Here is a 27,793-nt window from a genome sequence, read left to right as displayed (position 1 = left end):
TCTTCTGCGAAGCATACAGTAAGAAGCCTATGATGTGACTATCACTGTCAGATAGTTCCTGTTTCCTCAATTTTCTCCTCATTATACCAAAACCTTTATCATCCCTATTCTTCTCTGGAGGAAGCAGTGAATCATACCTGTTGTCAGAGATGCTTTATTGAGTGTGGACAAGCTCACTATCTACTGAAAACTGTGTGCCTACTCAGCAGGACTTCTTTGACACAATAAAACGGGTTTTGAAAATTTTGGGCACTCTTCCTTTCTGCAGTTAGTGATTTGCATAGCTTTCATTGTGATCGCTACGATAAGCACCTTATAAGCTGCATCTAACGCAGAACACATCATTTAGAAATCCCTATAATGCAGAGAAAGATACTATTCGTTCATTAACAGTGTTTTCTCATTTTGTTATTTCTGCTCCTCACAGTTCGTTCACGAAAAGTAAAAAAAGGAAGACAATTATAAGAAGGCAGATTTAAACGATGAGCGCTAGGATCAATGAACATGAGTAGAAATACCAAAATGAGAAAACACGGTTAATAAAGACGGGAACCAAGGAAGTGTCGCTGCTAATTAAGAACTGAGAAGAGAAAGAAGCATAACTGTGAGTACACGGGAGCATTTGTCTTACTGTTTTACAGATGGAAAACTGGCCATGTACGTTAAATTGTTACTAGGCTGACAGTGTTAAGCGACTCTGCTTGTAGTTAAACACAGCGGGACAATGAGTGTTGCGAAAAGTACAGGGCAGGAGTATGCGAATGTTTTGTTTAATTTTTTAATGGTATTGCTCACAAATAAATGTTCAAAATATTATATGAATGATTTTGCTTCATATCAATATATGTGTGGAATATTTTCATTCGGTCATGTCCGAAAGAATACACCATTTTGATCCTGCTGCCACTACGAATCAAGAAACAAGGGTAATTAAAGACATTAGCTGCCTCTGGGCATTGATTTATCTCAATGGGACATTTATGTCAATGAGAGAAGTTGCAAATCTGTTCCAGATCGTGATTTCAAAGCAGGTCTTTTCCTTACTGGGCAGATGCACTGACCACTACACTGTATGAGTATCACAAATGCACAGGCTATCCTAGCACTCCTCCCATCAGACCCGAATTCTCATCTTCGGATGTATTGCTCTTGCTGTTTAGCCTCAGTACTCGCGGCATCTCACCGAAAGCTCACTGATTCCAGTAGGAGTCCGAGATAGGTGTGAAAGGGTCATTCGCCGTCATATATATAAAGTTTTGGGACGGACGTTGGATGGGACAACGGGGGCAATAATACAAGTGCTCTTTATTGCTAGTTGGGGTCGCATCAGAGATATGAAAGTCAACTGTTTTTTTAAAATTGGTTGCTGTAGTTCGGTATATATCTTCTGATAGCCGCTACCGAGACGCATCCAATGATGTGTAACAATGTCTTTGAAGGTCATCGACGGAGAAAAAGGTGGTATGAACGTACATTTACATAAGAAGTTCGAAGTATTGACTATCGGTATCAATGCAGTGCTGCAAACTTCTTATCATGGACTGGGTGGATTTCTTTATCACTTCAACACTTATCGAAGAACAGGCTGTGACAATTCTCTCTCGCATATACTCAGGTGTAGTAGGAACGCCTTTACAAACAATGTCTTCCACGAATCTCCACAGAAAAATTCCAGAGGCTTCAAGTCTGGTAAACAAGCCGGACGCGACACATCTCCTCCGCGTCCAGTCCAACGATTTGGGAATGGTCTCAGCAACTCACTTCTAGCCATCAGCGAAAAATGTGACGGACACCCATCGTGTTGATACCACAGTCTGTTCCTTGTCCCTAAAGGTATTTCTAACAATAACAGATCTAACGTTTCTTGCAGGACTGTGGTGTACTTCTTCCTACCATTAAGATTTCCTGCGATAAAATAGGGTCCTATAAATCTGTCTTCCAGAAGCCCACACCTCACGTTGATCGACGACGGTTTTGGGTGTGCCACTTGCCGCTGTCAATATGGATTTTCCGTTTCCAAATAATGCATGTTATGCAAATTAACATTTCCATGGCTCGTGAATGCAGCCTCGTCAGTAAATAAAATCAAATTAATAAATGTGTCATCCCTCTGAATCTGAGACGATCGGCAGAATTCAATGCAACGCTTATAATAAGTAACAGTTAATTCTTTGTGGAGACTGATTTGGTAAGGATGATGTTTAAGGTGCTGCAGAACAAGAACAACAATACTTTGGCTTATGCCAGATTCCCGTGTGATTTGACACGAGCTAACACAAGGACCTCGAGCCACAGTGGCAAGCGTAGCAATTTACTTTTCCCTCGTCAGTAACTTTCCTTTGCCGGATATGTTTCCGATGCGTTAAAGATCCAATAATTCTCAGTTCATCATTCACATATTTCAATGTGCGACGTGTAGGGTGAATACGTTGAGGATACCTTCCAGCGTATAAGTCTCTAGCTCTCACTGATTTTCGTTGGCGTTCTCTGTAAACGAGAATGTGTTGTGTTTGTGTGTGTGTGTGTGTGTGTGTGTGTGTGTGTGTGTGTGTGTGTGTGTGTGTGTGTATGTGTGTGTGGTACCTGCTCTTTCAAATCTGTATGAAACAACGGACACCATTTTGATCCTGCAGCCATTACTAAATAGGACACAAAGGAATTAAATGCTTAAACTTGCAGTGGCCATCGATTTATGTCAATGTCTCGGACAGGAATTGAACCTGGATCTTCTACTCACTAGCAAATGCGCTGACCATCTCACCATCCGGAACAAATGGTCGCCACAACCACATAGACTACTCTAGGAATCCTCCTGTCAGATCCGAAATATCAGCTTGTAGCACTCACTACTGATGACGAGCCCCTGCTCATTAGCCTCATTAATCGCAGATCACATCATCTCGTCGATTCCCGTAAGAATCAGATCTTGGAAAGCATCTGTGTTTAAGGGATCATTGGCCGTCTTCGTCATAGTAATATATATTACACTACATACGTATAACTGATGTGAAGAGCTGATTAGGTAGTTCGTGCAGTTGTGGTATTTACTGCGTCGGGGTAGCGTAGTAGTCAGAGCTTCTGCCTTGTAAGCATAAGGAGGAGGAGATTATAATCTCGATCCAAAACATATTTTCAACTTGCCTCATTGAAGTAAAACTTAAATAACTGATGGCAGCGAATTTTTTAATCCCTTTGGGCCTTGCTTTACATAAAGTTATTTACGTATCACTCTGAAGACTGTGAAACTATAGCTTCATTGCACAAGGGGAAAAAATTGGTGTGACTTAGGCACGGAGGAGCGATTCACCAGAGTCTATTCATCTTATATCCACGTGTATGTGCATATGTACATGTGTCTATGGTGGTGACATCAATATTATCCCATCTCATTTCTCCCACATCCCGTGCCTCATTCATGAACAGAGTGCAACGTGCACTACTGCTGGTACTATTGTGTACTGTTGCTGGTAACATTCGCTTTAACCTGATTTTGTATAAATTCGTGAGTGCTACGTAGGTGTGAGTAATAAATTTCCTAACTCCTGTCTCATAAGTCTCTTTGGAACTTAATGATTGAATTTCACGTTGCTGGACAATGAGTTTAGTGTCTCCTACTGGCTTGTATGAGTGCCTGTGATACAGCAGTCACTAAGCGAATCAGTAAATGAGCTTCCTGCTCTTCTTTGGGTTTTCACTATCTCCTCTATTAATTATTCCTTGAGAGGGTTCCAGACCTAACAGTATTACTTGAGAATCGCTAGAACAAGGATTTGGTTATCTTACACATTCACATTTCCTTACGACTTCATAAGAGCGCTTTCCATGCACTACTATATAATTATGCCATTTTCAGGGGCAGATGTGGACACTGACCACAATCTGTTGGTTATGAACTGTAGATTAAAACCGAAGAAACTGCGAAAAGGTGGGAATTTAACGAGATCTGACCTCGATAAACTGACAGAACCAGAGGTTGTAGAGCGTTTCAAGGATAGCATTAAGGAATGATTGACAAGAATGAGGGAAAGAAATAAAGTAGAAGAAGAACGGGTAGCTTTGAGAGATGAAATATTGAAGGCAGGAGAGGGTCAAGTAGGAAAAACGACGAGGGCTAAGAGAAATGCTTGGGTAACAGAGGAGATATTGAATTTAATTGATGAAAGTAGAATATTAAAAAAAGCAATAAATTAAGCAGGAAAAAAGGAATAAAATCTTCTCAAAAATGAGATCGACAGAAAGTGCAAAATGGCTAAGCTGGGATGGCTAGAGGACAACTTTAAGGATGTAGAGGTGTATACCACTAGGGGTAACATAAATACTGCCTACAGGAAAATTAAAGAGACCCTTGGAGAAAAGAGAACCACTTGTATTAATATCAAGAGCTCAGATGGAAACCCAGAGTTAAGCAAAGAAGCGAAAGCAGAAGGGTGGAAGGAGTATATAGAGGGTCTATACTAGTGCGATGTTCTTGAGGACAGAATTATGGAAATAGAAGAGGATGTAAATTAAGATGAAATGGGAGATATGACACTGCGTGAAGAGTTTGACAGAGCGCTGAATGACCTAAGTCCAAACAAGGCCCCGGGAGTAGACAACATTCCATTAGAACTACTGATAGCCTTGGGAGAGCCAGCCATGAGAAAACTCTATCTTCTGGTGAGCAAGATGTATGAGACCGGCGAAATACCCTCAGACTTCAAGAAGAATGTAATAATTCCAATCCCAAAGAAAGCAGGTGTTGACAGATGTGAAAATTACCTAACTATCTGTTTAATAAGTGACTGCTGAAAAATACTATCACGAATTCTTTACAGGAGAAATGAAAACGTAGTAGAAGCCAATCTCGAGGAAGATCAGTTTGGATTCCGTAGAAATGTTGGAACACGTGAGGCAATATTGACCCTACGACTTACCTTATAAAAAAGATTAAGGAAATGCAAACCTACGTTTCTAGCATTTGTAGACTCAGAGAAAGCTTTTGACAATGTTCACTGGAATATACTCTTTCAAATTCTGAAGGTGGCAAGGGTGATATACGAGGAGCGAAAAGCTATTTACAATTTGTACAGAAACCAGATGGCAGTTACGAGCTGAGGGAAATGGGTTGTAGCCTATCCCCGATGTTATTCAATCTGTATATTGAGCAAGCAGTAAAAGAAACAAAAGAAAAATTCGGAGTAGGAATTAAAATCCATGGAGAAGAAATAAAAACTGAGGTTCGCTGATGACATTGTAACTCTGTCAGAGACAGCAAAGGACCTGGAATAGCAGCTGAATGGAATGGACAGTGTGTTGAAAGAAGGAGATAAAATGAACTTCAACAAAAGCAAAACGAGGATAATGGAATGTAGTCGAGTTAAATCGGGTGATGCTGAGGGAATTAGATTAGGAAATGAGAAACTTAAGTACTAGATGAGTTTTGCTATTTGGGGTGCAAAATAACTGATGATGGTCGAAGTAGAGAGGATATAAAATGTAGAATGGTAATGGCAAGGAATGCTTATCTGAAGAAGAGAAATTTGTTAACATCGAGCATACATTTATGTATCAGGAAGTCATTTCTGAAGGTATTGGTATGGAGTGTTCCCATGTATGGAAGTGAAACGTGGACGATAAGTAGTTTAGACAAGAAGAGAATAGAAGCTTTCGAAATGTGGTGCTACAGAAGAATGCTCTAGATTAGATGGTTAGATCACATAAACAATGAGGAGGTATGCAGTAGAATTGGGAAGAAGCGAAATTTGTAGCACAACCTGACTAGAAGAAGGGATCGCTTGGTAGGACATATTATGAGGCATCAAGGGACCACAAATTTAGCATTGGAGGGCAGTGTGGAGGGTAAAAATCGTAGAGGGAGACCAAGAGATGAATACACTAAGCACATTCAGAAGGATGTAGGTTGCAGTAGGTACTGGGTGATGAAGAAGCTTGCGCAGAGAGCATAGAGAGCTGCATCTAACCAGTCTCTGTACTGAAGACCAAAACAACAACAACAACGTGAGTAGAGATACCTGGATTTCTTTCTGTGCCTAGTAGCCGGTATGAGGATAACACTCGTCTTATCTGCTGTCAGTTGGCGTTAGATACAGTTTCTAGTTATCTATAATCTGAATAATGTGAATGTTTCGATTTGACACATGTTATAGATTTGCCGCATGTGATATTTTCATCGAAGATCAAAATAAAAACTAGTCCGAGTAGTATCTCTCAAATTCTAGCCTACCAGACAGGTACAGTGAGCCTGCACCTATATTTTGAAGTACGCAGGGTTTTATTACTATTAACATTGATGAAGTACGGAAAAACTCAGTTATAAATAAGCAAGCACTAGGAATTGTTTTATAGACCCCATATTTAAATTACGTTAAAATGCCTTCCGCATAACTACGCTCAAATGTGTCTTCTCAAGATTATTCAAATCAATGAACTCAATAACTTTAAAGGTAATATGACGCCTAAGCAAGATCCATCACAAAAGTGGACTATCACAGAAACGGGCTTCATAAATCTGCCCTTACGTAATTCATAACTGCTAATAATCAGCGAGTAGAACGGAAATGACTACAGCTGCATTTGAACGACTTGTACAAGCGATCGACAATGAAAGATATGTAAAATTGCGAAAGGACGATTGTATAATTTTCTCGGTTAATCTCAGTCGAGCAAACTCACGTTATTGCAGCCTTTTCTGTGAGGATATTTCACATTAGACCACTCCTGGCGCATTCTCCTAGATATACTTGACTGTCACGTCTCCAGTGATTGACCGCAAACCATGTAAACGAATATTGCGGATGTAGCCTCTTGTTTGTACTGCACTAGTCTGCTATCTTCCCGCCTATACTGAACATTATATGTTGATGATTTAAGTGTGTACCAAGATTGGCTACTTCTAATGGAGACTCGTCAGTAAATAGATAGTATGCTAATCTTTACGTTCTTGTATACGATGCTATACGCAGACAAGTATTATCGCAAAATGATCCTCTTATCTCAAAAGGACCAGTTATTCGATTTCTAGTGAACTGTTAACAGCCACGTGTTGATAATGGAGTGTTCAAAATACAAAGAATCTCAAAAAGATAGTGATATGTAGGAAAAACATTATAATTTTTATCCATGGTTTAAACATTTGTCTGATGCAAAAACCGGCGGATGTGCTGTTGAACTAGAGTACGGAAGTTCAGAGGAACAGCTGACAGAGATGTGGTGAATTTGTAATGGTGGAACTCACGCAAATATCTGAAGAATTAGGGAGCACCTCTTTAATCGTTTCTACCAGACGATCATTCGCTCTCTCGCTTGCGCTTCGCCACAATTAATGGGTCTGCATCATCGTGCACCAGAAGAGACACACATCAAGGGTACGACAAGGTAGCGGATAAGGTAATGAAGAACATTTTGTGACGTGCGCGGTGCTCCTTAATATTTAATCCTATGTCTCTCACAGAAAATCCTGTCGCCATTCTTTCGCTGGTGTTCATAATGTTAGTTTTTATGCACCACTTTAGCACTTCCAGTTATTCCACTTCTCCATGTGTTGCCAAAATTCGAGTGCCTGAAGTTAAAGGCACTGGCGACACATAAAAATATCTATTCAGTTACTAACTATGAGCTAGAAAATTTGAAACCAATGAGCAAGGCACTAGAGAGGAAGTCACTTATTCGGATACCATTCTTCGTCAATACTAGGGTTAATTTGTGTGTCTTAGATAAGTCTGGACCACGTAGCTCTCTCCAGTTACAAAAATTATTAATCTTTCAAAAACACACACTTAAACATAAGTCGGCTTACAGAAGGTGTTCTGTGTGTGAGACGACGAAGCAAGCCGCTCCACAATATTCTGCAAATATTTATATCGGCCTAAAGGTAATATATGTTTCAATCCATGGAAATGAGTCGTGGGCAATGAAGTTCGCTCTGAGTATTGGCGTAAAATCTTTAAGAACTGGTCAAATGTTTGTGAGTCGATTTACGTAAAATTCAGGAAAAAAGTGGCTCAAAGAAACATTTGACACACCTTTCAACTATGCTGGAAATCATACACAGCAAATGTGGCCCGTCATATATTTCTCTAACTTATTTTATTTAATTTTATCGAAAACACGTCACAAATATTTTTTTTTATTTTGAAGTTTTTTTCAGAAGGAATAAACCATGATATGCTGCTTCTAAATATCGAACGTTGTTCTATTATCAGTAATAAAATATGGAGAGAATAGAATATACAAACTAAGAAGAAGAGATGTTCCATTTAATGTTATACTTTATGTTTATTTTATGTTTTGAACACGACAAAAGTATTTCACAAATTCAACAACAATGTGACTTTGTATGCGGAAAATATGTATGACTTGAAGATATGAACTTTTGACAGTTCCTACACACAGCTAACAGCAACTATTTGTGAAATATTTCAGTTTGGTCATATCATCAGTTAAGTTTTCTTTAGCTGCCCAAATCAAATTCAAGTTGTTTAATCTCTTTTCCTGAAAAAATTAAATAAAAACTCAATTTGATACTCCATTTCTTCATTTTAGACACTTCCTTTGGACAAGAAAGTTCGGACTATAAACTACTGTATAGTTTTTGGTCAGCTCAGTTATTTTTATTTTCTTATGTATTCTGATTACTTGCAAGAATTAAATTTTTCTTTGCAAATCCAGACATCACTATGCTATGATGCTTCATTTGACCATTTCCAATTCTTCGTTTGGCTATAACAAATTTGGACAAAAATCCATTTTATAGTTTCTAGAAAGTCTTTCTTTCTTCCCTCTCAATCATTTGACCCAAATACAGAAATTGTGTAACGTGGTAAGCACGTGATACGAGTAAATACATTTTTCCCCACTTAGAATACTAGTACCCTAATGTACCTGTGACATCGTTTACCATAGTTGATTCAATTCTAAACTTCAGTAGAGTATGTACTCTGAAGCGCCAGAGATACAGATTATTTGTAAACAGGCCGAAAACGCCGCTGCGGTCGGCAACGCCTACATAAGACTAAAATATCTAGCGCAGTTGTTAATCGGTTACTGCCGCTACATTGGCAGGTTACCAAGATTTAAGTGAGTTTTAACGTGGTGTTGTAGTCGGTGCACGAGCTATGGGGCACAGCATCTCCGAGATAGAGATGAAGTGGGGATTTTCTCACACGACCGTTTCACGAGTGTACCATGAATATCAGGAATCCGGTGAAACATCTAATCTCCGACATCGACGCGGCCGGAAAAAGATACTGCAACAACGAGAACAACGTCTATTGAAAAGAATCGTTCAACGTGACAGGAGTGCAGCCCTTCCGTAAATTGCTGCAGACTTCAATACTGGGCCCTCAAACTAGTTCCAGCGTGCGAACCATTCAACGAAACATAACCGATAGGGGCTTTCGGGGTCTAAGGTCCACTCGTGCAACCTTGATGTCTGCACGACTCAAAGCTTTACGTCTCACCTGGGCCCGTCAGTACCGGCATTGGACTGCTGACGACTGGAAACGTGTTTCCTGGTCGGAGGAGTCTCGTTTCAAATTGTATCGAGTAGATGAACATGTACAGGTAAGGAGACAGCTTTATGAATCCATTGGCCCTCCGTATCAGCATGACCAGTTCAAGCTGGTCGAGGCTCTGTAATGGTTGGGACGTGTGCATTTGGAGTGATGGGAGATCCCTGTTACGTCTAGATACTACTCTAACAAGTGACACGTACGTAAGCTTCCTGTGTGATCATCTGCATGCATTAATGTGCATCGTGCATTGCTACAGATAAGGGCAATTACAGCGGGTAAAAAATTGGAAATTTGTGGTAAGGACTATGGGACCAAACTCCTGAGATCATCGGTCCTAAGCTTACGCATTACCTAAACTACCTTAAAGTAACTTACGCTAAGGATAACACACACACCCATGCCCGAGGGAGGACCCGAAACTCCGATGGGGGGAGCCGCGCGAACCGTGACAAGACGCCTGAGATCGCACGGCTACCCAGCGCGGCAATTCCTGCAGGACAATGCGACACCCCACACATCCCGAATAGTTACAGAGTGACTCCAGGAACACTCTTCTGAGTTTAAACACTTCCGCTGACCACCAAACTGCCCAGACATGAACATTATTGGGCATATCTGGGATGCCTTGCAACCTGCTGTTGAGTGGAAATCTCCACCTCCTTGTACTCTTAAGGATCTATGAACAGCCCTGTAGGATTCTTGGTATCAATTTCCTGCAGTACTACTTCAGACATTAGTCGAGTCCATGTCACGTCGGGTTGCGGAACTTGTGCGTGTTCGCGGGGACCATATACGATGTTAGACGGATTTAGCAGTATCTTCGGCTCTTCAGTGTAGAAAATAGACTGAGAGCAACGTCATGAATTACACAAATCAATTCTTGAAGATACGGTAAGAAAGTTACAAACATTAACGTAACGAAACCGAAAAATTTCAACGAAACTGAGTCAATTCTCCTCACAGAGTATGGAAAGCTTGTATGCAGGGCTATCTCACACTTTAAATTGTCCTGAATTGTAGCAGTCTTACAATTATCTGGGACTGACAGAGTTTAGTTTGCAAGGGTACCATTATCAGTACCCTTTATAACGATCATTACTAACAGCGCGTTTGCGATGGCAATATCGCCTATGTTTTAGGAGTTTCTCGAGACAGGAGTACTCATGGGAACTGTTAGGTATTCCGCAGCAGACTGCTTACCGTAAGCCGGTGGAGAGCGACAGTGGGTGGCGCAGAGTCAAGTGTGATAGGCGGAGTGCAGGACAGACGTGTGGATAAGGTGCAGTTCTCACTGAGGTCATACAGCATAGCATGCAATGCGCTATGCGACTCTCGTCACGATGAAAAATCAACACACGCTGGTGGAGCGTATAGAAAAGTAATTAAATCGACTTATCTCGCTCACAGTGAAACGATATCTGTACGACATTCACACATGTCTTTATCGAATCCTCTGGCGCAGCAGGGGTGCTGGTTACTCCTCGGGACTTTATCATGCGACACAAATTTCGCGTTATCAGTTGTTTCTCCAAATAATTGGCTTTCTGTAAGTGGGGCAATGCTACAACTCCACTTAGTTTCTTCGTAAAGCTTTTACCTTTTACGTGAATAGTTGAAAACGATAGATTCACATTTTCTCTCCATTACGGAGTCGTTCTTACAAAAGATTCTCACAAACCAGCTTTAGTTAACAACACTGTCGAAATGGTATCCGATTTCTGCGCAAAATGTGGTAGGACCCAGCCATGTTGATACCATAGTCGTTGCCCGACTACTAGTGGGACTTCCTCCAATTATTCCGGCAATACCTCACAGAGAAAGATACGATAATTTCCACGATTGAGTTTGTTGGTCAAACGATACGGCTCGGTAACATGGTCCTGAACAGTAACGGCCCTCATATTTACGGTAAATGACTGATGGTCAAATACTCGAGTTGCATTCGGAATTGCCAACTCCAGGACATAGCCATTGCGTATGCCGTATGTTCCACACCTCGTGAAGGCAGCCTCGACAGTAAACTAAATGCATGTTTGGAAACGAGGAAAGTTTATGTTTGGCGTAGATACCGTTGCATAATTCCATGTATCAGTAGAAAGTCGCCAGCGGACTCTACCCAGGGACTCTACTCAGTTCAATGTAACACAGCTTACTCAGACACGTCGAACATTACAAGGTCTAACGGTTTCCCACCGTTCTGTTTCACAAAGAATGCTATGAAGTACTCCAAACCTGACATGTTTTGCTATACCCACTCTGGATATGGTTATGCATACAGGCAACTTGCTCTTCGACTGGTGTGTATGAGCTGCATCTCACGTAGCTCCGTTAGAGTGTAGTCACCCATCAAGATCTTGTAAAGGTTAATAGAATCTTTCATGTAAACACAACACAAGATAAACAGTGATAACATAATTGTATATCCAAGGAAGTAGATACTTGTACAACAATGAAAATTTACTCTTCTTTGTGGGAAGGTGTGATGGAATTCTGATCCCCTTGTCTATGAGTTGCATACGAAGCAATGAAAATCATTTTCAAGTGGGCTCAGGGAATTTCCAGTGCTGTACCCTTAAAGAAATCATAGCCAAGAAGCGGTGCAGCCATGACACTTGCGTCACCTAACAAAAGCGTTATCACTCCTAGATTTGCATACGAATCTTTTTAGACTCCGCAGATATCAGAACAGAGAAGGTGATTTTACATACTCAGTTAGACTTCTATAGTGAGTAATTGTTAGGGTCATGACTGCATTCTGGAACAACAAATTTGGTAGAGAATCCACAGTGGTCTGTTAATGTCTAATCGAGCAAGAGTTACCATCTGCAGATCCGCTTTCCCGCAGGATATCCCACTGTAACGCTCTCACTCAAGTCAATAGTGTTTGTGACCCAGGACTGTGAAAATACTATGATAAACATCTGCGTCACTAATAAAAAAGTATTTTTCTCAGACTACATCAATCCACATTCCTCACCAACCCCATTATGCATGGTGTTTCTCAATTCCACTACCTTTTAAAGTTGTTATGGCCACAGAGCAAACGTTGCTTTGAATAAGTAGTCCAGAAAGAGCTATCTAGTTGGTACGAGAGCAGCACTATAACGCTCACTGATGTCTTATCCGCCAACGACGAAGATGCAGTACGTATGTCATTGTACAGAGTTACGTGTCGTCGCATGTTCGTAAAGGCATATGCTTGCTACGGGAGGCCATTTGTTCATTTGTTTTACAGTGTACTCGGGCTATATGCTACTTGATGACGGGGCATTTAGACGGCAGTTCTTCGTCGAATGTTGGTGACTACAGGTTCGAAGAATATGTTGTCACGGAACTAAGGGCACAAGGGAAACAGGAAAAGCTATTCCGGGCAGTTTCAGTCGAAAGCTTTAGCAGACTTTGGCATCGTTTGTTCCGAATTCAGGGGCTCAGGAATATTAACTGCCATAGGGACGAGGCAGCAGTGCTCTTTTTCTAGGAAGAAGAGAAATGCGCTACATCCGAGGCGGTACCACTTATTACCATTTAGTAATTAGCACCTGTAAATTCGCCGTGCGTCACACCACAGTTTGTTGTCTTACGTTATGCTTCTGCAACGGACGATTCTCTGTCAGAGAGCACAAGTACGCTGAGTTCAGTCGATCGTTCACCAAGAGTCTATCTCTCTAATGGTAGTATCTCGGTACTGTGTGCGTGGAGACTGACAAGGGTTGGCAGGTGTGCCTTTATGTACTGTACATTCATTTGATTCCGTTGCAATACGAGAGGGGCTCAATAAGTAATGCAACACTTTTTTCTCTGAAAGCAGGTTTCTTTTATTCAGGATTTCTATACACTATATTATTACCCAATCATTTGGGTACAAAGCGACATTTTTCAGTGGGATGGTCGTACGTCACAAGATTGGGAGGGGTTGTATGTCACCATTGTACCACTCTACTAGTCTACGTTGGAACTAAATTCTTGCTGCATCGAAAACCTCCCCATCGTCCGCGTACTGCTTCCCTCATAATACAACCTTCATTGGGCCAAACAGATAGAAAGCGGAAGGTGTGAGATCCTGGCTGTATGGTGAAATTTCGTGAGCTCTTCTCGAGCTCTCTGCCTTGTTTGACCTCTTGCCCTGTCATGATAAATGAGAAGTTCGTTTGCAATTTTGTGGCAGCGAACGCGCTCAAGTCGTTTCTGCAACATCCTGCGGTATCACAATACATATTATACTTGATCGTTGCACACTGAGGGAGAACACGGAGTATAATGATCCATGCAGAGTCCTGTAAGACCGTCGTCATGAATTTACCAGCTGAGGGTGCAGCTTTGAAGTTTTTCATTTGAGAACAGGTGGTGTGACGCAGCTGCATGGATTACCATTTTTTTTTCTATTCGTCGTTATGAACGCATGTTTCATCGACTTTGTCGATGTTCGACAAAAAGTTCTTATGATTAACCTCGAACCGCGCAAGCAACTCCTTACAGATTAACCTTTGTTGCAGTTTATGGCCTTCAGTTTGGCGGTGAGGAGCCCAGTGGTTTCCTTTAAGTACCCCAACTGATGGTCGAGTGAGTCAGCACTAACAAGAGAGAAGTCCAGTTGAGCAGCGAAGTGCTTCTATTGTCATTCGTCCATCAGCTCGAATGAGAGTTCCCAAATGTTTCGAAACTGTAGGACTCATAGCTATGTGCTGCCGGCAGGCGCGTGGGAGATCAGACATGTTTGCACCACATTGTTGCGATGATGACATGCACTTCGGCAAACGACTCACCTTGCTTTTGTTCACTGCTAGGTTTCCGTATACAATCTGCAAGCGCCTATGAATATCTGCGATGCTTTGGTTTTCTCCAAAAGAGGCTCAGCGGTAGCCCTCTGCTTGGAACGCACCTCTGTAACAGATGCCAGTTTGAAGGTTACTTATAGCTTCGCCACCTATAGGAACTTCATGAAACTATAGGAGCTGAAGCGGGAATAATCCATGATGTCCCACGAAAAGTTATGCTGTTTTCAATCGAATCTGGCGGAGCAAGAATATGTGTTGCATTAGTTATTCATCGCCCCTCGTATTTTCGGAATTAGCATTAAAGAGTGTTCAAATGGTTCTGAGCACTATGGGACTTAACTTCTGGGGTCATCGGTCCCCTATAACTTAGAACTACCTGAAACTAACACAGTTGAGGACATCACACACATCCATGGCCGAGGCAGGATTCGAACCTGCAACCGCAGCGGTCGCGCGGCTCCAGACTGTGTAGCCTAGAACCGCTCGGCCGCTCCGGCCGGCATAAAGAGTGTCCATCAACAGTAACCACCGCAGTTGATACACGACACTAATACATGAGATGTCGTGGAAAGTAATGATATTTTACTCATCAACTTTTGGTCCAGTTTATCGATTTATGTGAAAGTACTACAGGACAGCTTAATAGCCGAAATGGGAAAAACAACCTTGGAAATGTCGTTCACGTGACTGACTAATTATCTTCTTTCCTTTGCCTTGCGACTGCAATAAGTGGTGCTACAACAATCACTGGAAGTGGAATCATAATCAAAAATGTTTATGTCATGACATTAAAATTTAAATTTAGCTCAGTACTTATTATGGAATATCTAGCGTTTCACCAATGGTACATGAGTTGCCTTCATCTCCTTATAACCCCGCCCCCTCCCTCTCTGTTTTCATCATCTCCTTATACCTCTCTCTGTCTGTTGTTTCCCGCATCTCACTGTCCATCCCATCCTCTGACTCTTTTATGGATTTCATCCTCACCCTCTCTCTGACCTTCCACTCCACCCCTCTTTGTCTGTGTTCAGCTTCTGCCGTCTCTCTCCATCTCCTGCTCCCCCTACGTCAGTCCCTCACCTCGTCTGCCTTTTACTATATCCTCCATCTTTCTCTCTCTCTCTCTCTCTCTCTCTCTCTCTCTCTCTCTCTCCCCTTTTCGTCTACACTGCCATATCAATTCACATGTGAAGTCCCTGAAACATAAAAATATACTACCCACACAACGGACCTGTCGTCAGGATAGCGAACAGGTCAGGGGCTACCAACGCTTTTTATCACAACCCACATACACCCCTGGAAATGGAAAAAAGAACGCATTGACACCGGTGTGTCAGACCCACCATACTTGCTCCGGACACTGCGAGAGGGCTGTACAAGCAATGATCACACGCACGGCACAGCGGACACACCAGGAACCGCGGAGTTGGCCGTCGAATGGCGCCTAGCTGCGCAGCATTTGTGCACCGCCGCCGTCAGTGTTAGCCAGTTTGCCGTGGCATACGGAGCTCCATCGCAGTCTTTAACACTGGTAGCATGCCGCGACAGCGTGGACGTGAACCGTATGTGCAGTTGACGGACTTTGAGAGAGGGCGTATAGTGGGCATGCGGGAGGCCGGGTGGACGTACCGCCGAATTGCTCAACACGTGGGGCGTGAGGTCTCCACAGTACATCGATGTTGTCGCCAGTGGTCGGCGGAAGGTGCACGTGCCCGTCGACCTGGGACCGGACCGCAGCGACGCACGGATGCACGCCAAGACCGTAGGATCCTACGCAGTGCCGTAGGGGACCGCACCGCCACTTCCCAGCAAATTAGGGACACTGTAGCTCCTGGGGTTTCGGCGAGGACAATTCGCAACCGTCTCCATGAAGCTGGGCTACGGTCCCGCACACCGTTAGGCCGTCTTCCGCTCACGCCCCAACATCGTGCAGCCCGCCTCCAGTGGTGTCGCGAGAGGCGTGAATGGAGGGACGAATGGAGACGTGTCGTCTTCAGCGATGAGAGTCGCTTCTGCCTTGGTGCCAATGATGGCCGTATGCGTGTTTGGCGCCGTGCAGGTGAGCGCCACAATCAGTACTGCATACGACCGAGGCACACAGGGCCCACGCCCGGCATCATGGTGTGGGGAGCGATCTCCTACACTGGCCGTACACCTCTGGTGATCGTCGAGGGGACACTGAATAGTGCACGGTACATCCAAACCGTGATCGAAACCATCGTTCTACCATTCCTAGACCGGCAAGGGAACTTGCTGTTCCCACAGGACAATACACGTCCGCATGTGTCCCGTGCCACCCAACGTGCTCTAGAAGGTGTAAGTCAACTACCCTGGCCAGCAAGATCTCCGGATCTGTCCCCCATTGAGCATGTTTGGGACTGGATGAAGCGTCGCCTCACGCGGTCTGCACGTCCAGCACGAACGCTGGTCCAACTGAGGCGCCAGGTGTAAATGGCATGGCAAGCCGTTCCACAGGACTACATCCAGCATCTCTACCATCGTCTCCATGGGAAAATAGCAGCCTGCAAGGCTGCGAAAGGTGGATATACACTGTACTAGTGCCGACATTGTGCATGCTCTGTTGCCTGCGTCTATGTGCCTGTGGTTCTGTCAGTGTGATCATGTGATGTATCTGACCCCAGGAATGTGTCAATAAAGTTTCCCCTTCCTGGGACAATGAATTCACGGTGTTCTTATTTCAATTTCCAGGAGTTTATCTATGGGAAGTAGGTGGCTTTTACTACCATGGTACTTCGTTCTAGGCAATAAGTAGAATGAGCACAAAAATTTGGTTGAAATTTATTCAGTGATTTAGGAGTTGTGGAACACACACACGCACACAAACACACATACACACACACACACACACACACACACACACACACACACACACACACGCACACGCACAAAATCAATTTACATAAATGCATAGTCGGAAACAAGAATCATAAGATAGTTATCGCATAAGAGTTTCTCTTTTAATCCCACTTGATAACACAATGCAAGCATTAGGAGGAAGACAGAGTAATGAAAAAGAAGTTTCCCTCTATCACATTACGTAGCGGGAATCCCAGTGACATGAGTATAATTACATCAGTGAGAGAGTCATCCACATAAACCAGTACTGTTGATCCAGTTACTGTTAGTATGACCTTTCACACTTTGGAGAGATCTTGCTTCCTATCAGAATCACAAAAAGGCTGACATGAATGGTGTTACCTTCAGGTGACGGGTAGTGTTGTCATTTGATTCACAGTCTCCCACCCGACGGACATGGATCAACGCCCGTGAGCCTCAGGTGTAGTCGTGAATCGCCTGAAGCCTTACCGGGACGGGTGAGATCGCAGACAAACGGATCCGCACTTTATCGCCGCTCGCTGCCCGCCTGACAAAGAGGAGCTGTCGGTGGCTTTTTTAATTAAAACTTTGCACAGTTCCAAGCAAATTGAAACGACAGACGTTCTCGAAGGGTCTTTGCGTTCGCACGACAACATGACAAATGAGTCGGCCGCAGTGTGATTTGAAAGAGATCGACGAGGCTATTCTACCAGAAACAGCAGCACCGGTCCCTCTGTGCGGCCTGTTTAAATCCAGCAGGAGAGCGCTCGCTGTCAGCTCGACAGAGTCGTATCCTTGGGATTTAATTAAAACTTAATCTTCCCACTCGTTAAATTCCTTCCTGATGTTCAGATTTCCATTCTGGTTTAATACACTCCTCCACGACAGCTGATGTAATATCCGTTTATAAGGAAAGTTATCGCAATCATTCCAAAAACCTCTGTTGACTAAGTCTTTTAAGTTACACGTACGAAAATTTAACAGTTGTCTTAAAAGGCATACTTGACTCACCTCTATTAGAGGAGTAGAGTTGGTTCACTGATAGGTCTTGCAGTGACAATACTACTTCAGTATGACAAATCATAGAAAAAAGAAGAGAGTTTATTGTGTAAAAAGATATTGGTTTCATAGATTTCTGTAATGCTCATGACTCAGTTAGCCGACTTATTTTATTAAGTATTATAGAAATCCAGGCTAACATTTCCTGTACGTTATTAAAATCATATCACAAGGTATGAAAATCAAAGAGGGATAGATAGAACCTCTCTATGACTTGCCAGAGTCTCAGTGTTCTCTCCGACGCTCTGGCAAGTCATAGAGATGTGAAAGGAAGCTGTGACACTCTGGCAAGTCATAAAGATGTGAGACAAAGGTGTGTCTCATCGACCACAGTTTTCAGTATCCACACTGTCTTGATTAGACCGTGGAAAATCTAGCACAGCCGACATATTAAAGTAGGACCAGTTCACTGGACAATCGTGACGTTCGCTAGCGGTCAAACGATATTACACAATAGTAAGTACATTTCCCATACACCGGCAAGAACTACAGTGTTAATATTTTTCACAGCTTAAGTAAAATAATGGACTTTCTAATCTTCTAAAATAGTTGTAAATGGTCATTACTTAGAACAGGTTTCCCATTTTAATTTCTTATGTTCAGACGTCAGCAACCAGCTTGAAAATTACATGCACCAATAAATTAAATAAATGTTAAAAGTGTTTTTTACAGCACAAACAGTCGTCAATCCGCAGTCATATAAACAGTGAAACGTTTATAACAATCTTTTGTGTCAGCCCTAAACAGGAGTGTTGCGTGCTGCGTTCTAGTTTCGGGCTTTCTGCGCGAAACAATATTAAAACGTGTGAGCCTTTGCAAAATGATTGTTGCCTCACTGCTGGGCGTAATGCCAGAGTGTATAATATTTTCATCACGATGACGTTTCCTTCTACACTGCATTAAGGTGTGGAATGACTGATCGACCAGAAATTTTTTAAGACGTTTTGTAGTCAGTTTTTGCTGCCTCTGCTTCAGTTTATTGGTTTTAGTGAATTTTTCGTAATATTTGAAAGAGGTATGGTTGCAATTCTTAACGAAATTTTTCCGATTTGTAATTACATTTGAAAATGACCACTCAGTGCATCGAAAGTAGTGATGTAACCTTTCAAAAATTTCAATGTTTTAGTGACTGTGGCTTCACGACCGTTTGTGGGGTTAAAGAAACAGTTTAAATTTCATCCAGTCACATTCCTTTATGACAGGCTTCAGTGGATGGGCACGCCTGTTGTGACCCGGTCGTCAGGATCCAACGGACGTCCAACACGTCCGAGTCCTCCGATTGGTCCTCACAGGTGGTCAACCCAGTTACTGCTATCACTAAGACTGACCCCTCACCTTTTGCAGAGTGGGAGGTGGCCCTGGGCGAAGCAGGTGGCGAAAGACCTCCCAGGCGGCCGCAAGCAAGGCCTCACCGGTCTGTCTGACAAACAGGTCCCAGGTGCTGTCTGTGGCTGACACTGTCGCTGAGTAAGATGCTCTCGTCTGTCCTGTTTCAGAGGAAACCACTCAGCCAATCAAAGAGCGTCGGATTGTTGGTAGTTGGGAACTGCAACGTTAGGCGCGTTATGGGGGCCCTTAGGGACGTGGCTGACTAGAAGGGAAAGAAAACCTATGTGCACTCCGTGTGCATAATGGGTTGAGTCATTCCAGATGTGGAAAGGGTCCTCCCCGATGCCATGAAGAGCACAGGGTGCCGTCAACTACAGGTGGTTGCTTACGTAGGTACCAATGATGTGTGTCACTTTGGATCAGAAGAGATTCTCTCAGGTTTCGAGCGGCTAAGATGAAAGCAGAGCTGAACATTTGCGGCACAGTCGACAGGACCGATTGCTGACCTCTGGTACAGACCCGAGGGCAGGGTCTGAATCAGAGGCTCAGATGGTTGTGCGACCGTGTAGGCTGCAGACTCCTCGGCTTGTTGGCTGGGTTGGGTGTTGGGTTCCGCTGAATGGGTCAGGTGTCCACTATAGGCTGGAGGCGGCTACACGGGTATGGTGTGAACTTGGCAGACTTTTATGTTAGAGGGTCTCGGGAAAACATAAGAAGGGCTTCAGCCACAAAGGGTGCAGGCTGAACACAGGAAAAACGTAATACAGGAAGCATTGGCGTAACAGTTGTAAACTGTCGTAGCTGTGTTGGGAAAGTACTAGAGCTCCAAGCGCTAATAGAAAGCACTGATGCTGAAATTGTTATTGGAACTGAAAGCTGGGTAAAGCCGGATAGAAGCTCAGAAGAAATTTTTGCCAAGAACCTAATGGTGTTCCGAAAGGATAGGTTAAACACGGTTGGCAGTGGCGTGTTTCTTGCTGTTAGAAGTAGTTAATATGGGCAGTGGTCATTGTTGGCAACTCGAATAAAATAATAATTGGATCCTTTGATCGACCTCCCAATGCAGATAATAGAGTTGCTGAAAGGTTCAAATGAAACTTGAGTTAGATTTCAAACAATTAGCCGACTCATATGATAATAGTTGGAGGTGACTTTATTTACCACCGATATGTTGACGAAAATACATGTTTAATTCTGGAGGCACGTATAAAATATCATCTGAAATTGTGCTAAACGCAGTCTCTGAATATTATTTCGAGCATTTCGTTTATGAGCCCATGCGAATAGTAAATGGTTGTGAAAACACGCTTAATCTCTTAACAACAAATAATCCTGAGTTAATAACTAGCATCGAAACCGATTCAGGGAGTAGTGATCACATGGTTGTAGTAGCGAGACTGAATATTGTAATCATCAAATCCTCGAAAAATAAGCGAGAAATTATACCTATTCAAAAAAGCAAATAAAAATTCACTTGACGCCTTCCTGAGAGACAATCTCCTCTCATTCCAAATTAATAATATAAGTGTAGACCAGATGTGGCTTAAATTCAAAGAAATACTATCGGCGGCAATTGAGAGATTTATACCAAACAAATTAACAAACGACGGAGCTGATTCTCTTTAGTAGACAAAACGGTTAGAACACTGTTGCAGAAACAACGAAACAAACATGCCAAATTTAAACAGACGCAAAATCCCCAGGACTGACGATCTTTTAGAGAGGCTCGAAATGTAGCTTGGATTTGAATGCGATATGCTTATGACAGTTTCCACAACGAAACTTGGTCTCAAATCTTGGCAGAAAATCCAAAGAGATTCTGGTCGTATGTAAAGTATATTAGCGGCAAGATACAATTAATACCTTCTCTGCGCGGTAGCAATGGAGATACTATCGAAGACACTGCTGCCAAAGCAGAGTTACTAAACACGGCCTTCCAAAATGCCTTTATAAAAAAAGACTAAGTAAATATTCCAGAATTCGAATCGAAAACAGCTGCCAACATGAGTATGTTGCTGTTGTGGTCTTCAGTCCTGAGACTGGTTTGATGCAGCTCTCCATGCTACTCTAACCTGTGCAAGCTTCTTCATCTCCCAGTACTTACTGCAACCTACATCCTTAAGAATCTGCGTAATGTAATCATCTCTTGGTCCCCCGCAACGATTTTTACCCTCCACGCTGCCCTCCAATGCTAAGTTTGTGATCCCTTGATGCCTCGGAACATGTCCTACCAACCTGTCCCTTCTTCTTGTCAAGTTGTTCCACAAACTCCTCCCCAATTCTGTTCAATACCTACTCATTAGTTATGTGATCTACCCATCTAATCTTCAGTATTCTTCCGCAGAACCACATTTCGAAACCTCCTATTCTCTTCTTGTCCAAACTATTTATCGTCCATGTTTCACCTCCATACGAGGCTACACTCCATACAAATACTTTCAGAAACGACTCACTGACACTTAAATCTATACTCGATGTTAACAAATTTCTCTTCTTTAGAAACGCTTTCCTTGCCATTGCCAGTCGAAATTTTATATCCTCTCTACTTCGACCATCATCAGTTTTTTTGCTCCCCAAATAGCAAAACTCTTTTACTATTTTAAGTGTTTCATTTCCTAATCTAATTTCACAGCATCAACCGACTTAATTCGACTACATTCCATTATCCACGTCTTGCTTTTGTTGATGTTCATCTTATACCCTCCTTTCAAGACTTTGTCCGTTCCTTTCAACTGCTCTGCCAAGTCCTTAGCTGTCTGTGACAGAATTACAATGTCATCAGCGAACCTCAAAGTTTTTATTTCTTCTCCATGGATTTTAATACCTACTTCGAAATTTTCTTTCTTTTCCTTCACTGCTTGCTCGACATACAGATTGAATAACATTGGGGAGAGGCTACAACCCTGTCTCACTCCCTTCCCAATCGCTGCTTCCCTTTCATGTCCCTCGACTCTTACAACTGCCATCTGTTTTGAGTACAAATTGTAAATAGCTTTTCGCTCCCTGTATTTTACCCATGCCACCTTTAGAATTTGAAAGAGGGTATTCCAGTCAACATTTTCAAAAGCTTTCTCTAAGTCTAGAAGTGCTAGAAACGTAGGTTTGCCTTTCCTTAATCTTTCTTGCAAGATATGTCGTAGGGTCGGTATTTCCTCATGTGTTCCAATATTTCCACGGAATCCAAACTGATCTTCCCCAAGGTTGGCTTCTACTAGTTTTTCCATTCGTCTGTAAAGAATTCGCGTTAGTATTTTGCAGCTGTGGCCTGCAAATACTTGCTTTCTTTGGGATTAGAATTATTATATTTTTCTTGAAGTCACAGGGTATTTCGTCTGTCCCATACATCTTGCTCACCAGATGGTAGAGTTTTGTCAGGACTGGTTCTCCTAAGGCTGTCAGTAGTTCTAAAAGAATGATGCCTACTCCCGGGGCTTTGTTTCGATTCAGGTCTTTCAGTGCTCTGTCAAACTCTTCACGCAGTATCGTATCTCCCATTTCATTTTCATCTGCATTCTCTTCCATTTCCGATTATTGTCCTCAAGTACGTCGCCCTTGTATAGACCCTCTAGATACTCCTTCCACCTTTCTGCTTTCCCTTCTTTGCTTAGAACTGGGTTTCCATATGAGCTCTTGATATTCATCCAAGTGGTTCTCTTTTCTTCAAAGGTCTCTTTAATATTCCTGTAGGCAGTATCTGTCTTACCACTAGTGAGATAAGCCTCTACATCCTTACATTTGTCCTCTTGCCGTCCCAGTTAAGCCATTTTGCTCTTCCTGTAGATCTCATTTTTAAGAAGTTGGTATTCCTTTTTGCCTGCTTCATTTACTCCATTTTTATATATTCTTCTTTCATCAATTAAATTCAATATTTCTTTTGTTACCCAAGGATTTCTGCTAGCCCTCGTCTTTTTACCAACTTGATCCTCTGCTGCCTTCACTACTTCATCCCTCAGAGCTACCCATTCTTCTTCTACTGTATTTTCCCCCCATTTCTGTCAATTGTTTCCTTATGCTCTCCCTGAAACTCTGTACAACCTCTGGTTTTATCTGTTTGTCCAGGTCCCATCTCCCGAAATTCCCACCTTTTTGCAGTTTCTTCAGTTCTAATCTACAGCTCATAACCAATAGATTGTGGTCAGAGTCCACATCTGCCCCTGTAAATGTCTTACAATTTAATACCTGGTTCCTAAATCTCTGTCTTACCATTATATAATCTATCTGATGATTTTTTTTTTTTTTTTGGTCATGAGTCTACTGACTGGTTTGATGCCGCCCGCCACGAATTCCTTTCCTGTGCTAACCTCTTCATCTCAGAGGAGCACTTGCAACCTACGTCCTCAATTATTTGCTTGACGTATTCCAATCTCTGTCTTCCTCTACAGTTTTTGCCCTCTACAGCTCCCTCTAGTACCATGGAAGTCTTTTCCTCATGTCTTAGCAGATGTCCTATCATCCTGTCCCTTCTCCTTATCAGTGTTTTCCACATGTTTCTTTCCTCTCCGATTCTGTGTAGAACCTCCTCATTCCTTATCTTATCAGTCCACCTAATTTTCAACATTCGTCAATAGCACCACATCTCAAATGCTTCTGTTCTCTTCTGTTCCGGTTTTCCCACAGTCCATGTTTCATTACCATACAATGCTGTACTCCAGACGTAAATCCTCAGAAATTTCTTCCTCAATTTAAGGCCGGTATTTGATTTTAGTAGACTTCTCTTGGCCAGAAATGCCTTTTCTGGCATAGCGAGTCTGCTTTTGATGTCCTCCTTACTCCGTCCGTCGTTGGTTATTTTACTGTCTAGGTAGCAGAATTCCTTAACTTTATTGGCTTCGTGACCCTCAATCCTGATGTTAAGTTTCTCGCTGTTCTCATTTCTACTACTTCTCATTACCTTCGTCTTTCTCCGATTTACTCTCCAACCATACTGTGTACTCATTAGGCTGCTCATTCCGTTCAGCAGATCATTTAATTCTTCTTCACTTTCACTCAGGATAGCAATGTCATCAGCGAAACGTATCATTGATATCCTTTCACCTTGTATTTTAATTCCACTCCGGAACCTTTCTTTTATTTCCATCATTGCTTCCTCGATGTACAGATTGAAGAGTAGGGGCGAAAGGCTACAGCCTTGTCTTACTTCCTTCTCAATACGAGCACTTCGTTCTTAATCGTCCACTCTTATTATTCCCTCTTGGTTGTTGTGCATATTGTATATGACCCGTCTCTCCCTATAGCTTACCCCTACTTTTTTCAGAATCTCAAACAGCTTGGACCAATTTATATTGTCGAAAGCTTTTTCCAGGTCGACAAGCCCTATGAACATGTCTTGATTTTTCTTTAGCCTTGCTTCCATTATTAGCCGTAACGTCAGAACTGCCTCTCTCGTCCCTTTACTTTTCCTAAAGCTAAACTGATCGTCACCTAGCGCATTCTAAATTTTCTCTTCCATTATTATGTATATTATTCTTGTAAGCAGCTTCGATGCATGAGCTGTTAAGCTGCTTGTGCGATAATTCTCGCACTTGTCAGCTCTTGCCGTCTTCGGAATTGTGTGGATGATGCTTTCCGAAAGTCAGATGGTATGCCGCCAGACTCATATAGTCTACACACCAACGTGAATAGTCGTTTTGTTGCCACTTTTCCCAATGATTTTAGAAATTCTGATGCAATGTTATCTATCCATTCTGCCTTATTTGACCGTAAGCTCTCCAAAGCTCTTTTAAATTCCGATTCTAATACTGGATCACCTATCTCTTCTAACTCGACTCCTGTTTCTTCTTCTATCACATCAGACAAATCTTCACCCTCATAGAGGCTTTCAATGTATTCTTTCCACCTATCTGCTCCCTCCTCTGCATTTAACAGTGAAATCCCCGTTGCACTCTTAATGTTACAACCGTTGCTTTTAGTGTCACCAAAGGTTGTTTTGACTTTCCTGTATGCTGAGACTGTCCTTCCGACAATCATATCTTTATCGATGTCTTTACATTTTTGCTGCAGCCATTTCGTCTTAGCTTCCCTGCACTTATTATTTATTTCATTCCTCAGCAATTTGTATTTCTGTATTCCTAATTTTCCCGGAACATGTTGGTACTTCCTCCTTTCATCAATCAACTGAAGTATTTCTTGTGTTACCCATGGTTTCTTGGCAGCAACCTTCTTTGTACCTATGTTTTCCTTCCCAACTTCTGTGATGACCCTTTTTAGAGATGTCCATTCCTCTTCAACTGTAATTCCTGCTGCGCTATTCCTTATTGCTGTATCTATAGCGTTAGAGAACTTCAAATGTATCTCGTCATTCCTTAGTACTTCCGTATCCCACTTCTTTGCGTATTGATTCTTCCTGACTAATGTCTTGAACTTCAGCCTACTCTTCATCACTACTATATTGTGATCTGAGTCTATGCCTGCTCCTGGGTACGCCTTACAATCCAGTATCTGATTTCGGAATCTCTGTCTGACCATGATGTAATCTACTTGAAATCTTCCCGTATCTCCCGGCCTTTTCCAAGTATACCTCCTCCTCTGGTGATTCTTGAACAAGGTATTCGCTATTACTAGCTGAAACTTGTTACAGAACTCAATTAGTCTTTCTCCTCTTTCATTCCTTGTCCCAAGCCCATATTCGTCTGTAACCTTTTCTTCTACTCCTTCCACTACAACTGCATTCTAGTCGCCCATGACTATTAGATTTTCGTCCCCCTTTACATACTGCATTACCCTATCAATATCCTCATACATTTTCTCTATCTGTTCATCTTCAGCTTGCGACGTCGGCATTTATACCAGAACTATCGTTGTCGGTGTTGGTCTGATGTCGATTCTGATACCTTCTAGTATTTCCAGGATTCTTCCATGTGTACAACTTTCTTTTATGATTCTTGAACCAAATGTTAGCTATGATTAAGTTATGCCCTGTGCAAAATTCTACCCCCAATCCATATTCACCCAATATGTTTCCTTCTCTCCCTTTTCCTACTCTCGAATTCCAGTCACCCATTTCTATTAAATTTTCGTCTCCAGTATAATTTCTTTTATCATACATTTCATAATTTTTTTTTTCATCGTCTGCAGAGCTAGTTGGCATATAAACTTGTACTACTGTAGTAGGTGTGGGCTTCGTGTCTATCTTGGCCACAATAACGCGTTCACTATGCTGTTTGTAGTAGCTTACCCGCACTCCTATTTTTTTATTGATTATTAAACCTACTCCTGAATTACCCCTATTTGATTTTGCATTTATAACCCTGTATGCACCTGATCAAAAGCCTTGTTCCTACTGCCACCGAACTTCACTAATTCCCACTATATCTAACTTTAACCTATCAATTTTCCTTTTTAAGTTTTTTAACCTACCTGCCCGATTAAGGCACCTGACATTCCACACTCCGATCCGTAGAACGCCAGTTTTCTTTTCCCTGATAACGCCGTCCTCTTGAGTAGACCCCACCCGGAGATGAGAATGGGGGACTATTTTACCTCCGGAATATTTTACCCAAGAGGACGCCATCATCATTTAACCACACAGTAAAGCTATATGCCCTCGGGAAAAATTACGGCTGTTGTTTCCCCTTGCTTTCAGCCGTTCGCAGTACCAGAACAGCAAGGCCGTTTTGGTTAGTGTTACAAGGTCAGATCAGTCAATCAGCCAGACTGTTGCCCCTGCAACTACTGAAAATGCTGCTGCCGATCTTCAGGAACCACATGTTTGTCTGACCTCTCAACAAATTTCCCTCCGTTGTGGTTGCACCTACGATATGGCTATCTGTGTCGTTGAGGCATGCAAGCCTCTCCACCAACGGCAAGTTCGATGGTTAATGGGTAATGTGGAAGTAAATGTCTTCGTAGTAGTGAAACAACTTTAATCACTTTATAAAAGTTAATCTTCTGGTCCAGACTGTATACCAATTAGGTTCCTTTCGGATTATGCTCATGCATTAGCTAGTTCCATACATAATAATTATAGACAACCGTTCACTCGACGAAAGATTCGTAGCCAAACACTGGAAAGTTGCACAGTTCACTCCAATATTCAAGAAAGGTAGTAGGAGTAATCTACTAAACTACTGGCCCATATCGTTAAAGACGATACGCAGCAGGATTTTGGAACGTATATTGTGTTCGAACATTATGAATGTCCTCGAAAAAAACGGTTTATTGACACACAAGTCAACATGGGTTTAGAAAACATCGTTCCTGTGAAACACTACTAGCAGTTTATTCATATGGAGTGTTGAGTGCTATGGACAAGGGATTTCAGATCGATTCCTTATTTCTGGA

This window comes from Schistocerca gregaria, chromosome 1 (genome assembly GCF_023897955.1).
Source record: "Schistocerca gregaria isolate iqSchGreg1 chromosome 1, iqSchGreg1.2, whole genome shotgun sequence".
NCBI classification, from domain to species: domain Eukaryota; kingdom Metazoa; phylum Arthropoda; class Insecta; order Orthoptera; family Acrididae; genus Schistocerca; species Schistocerca gregaria.
Note: the sequence above shows the minus strand (reverse complement) of the source record.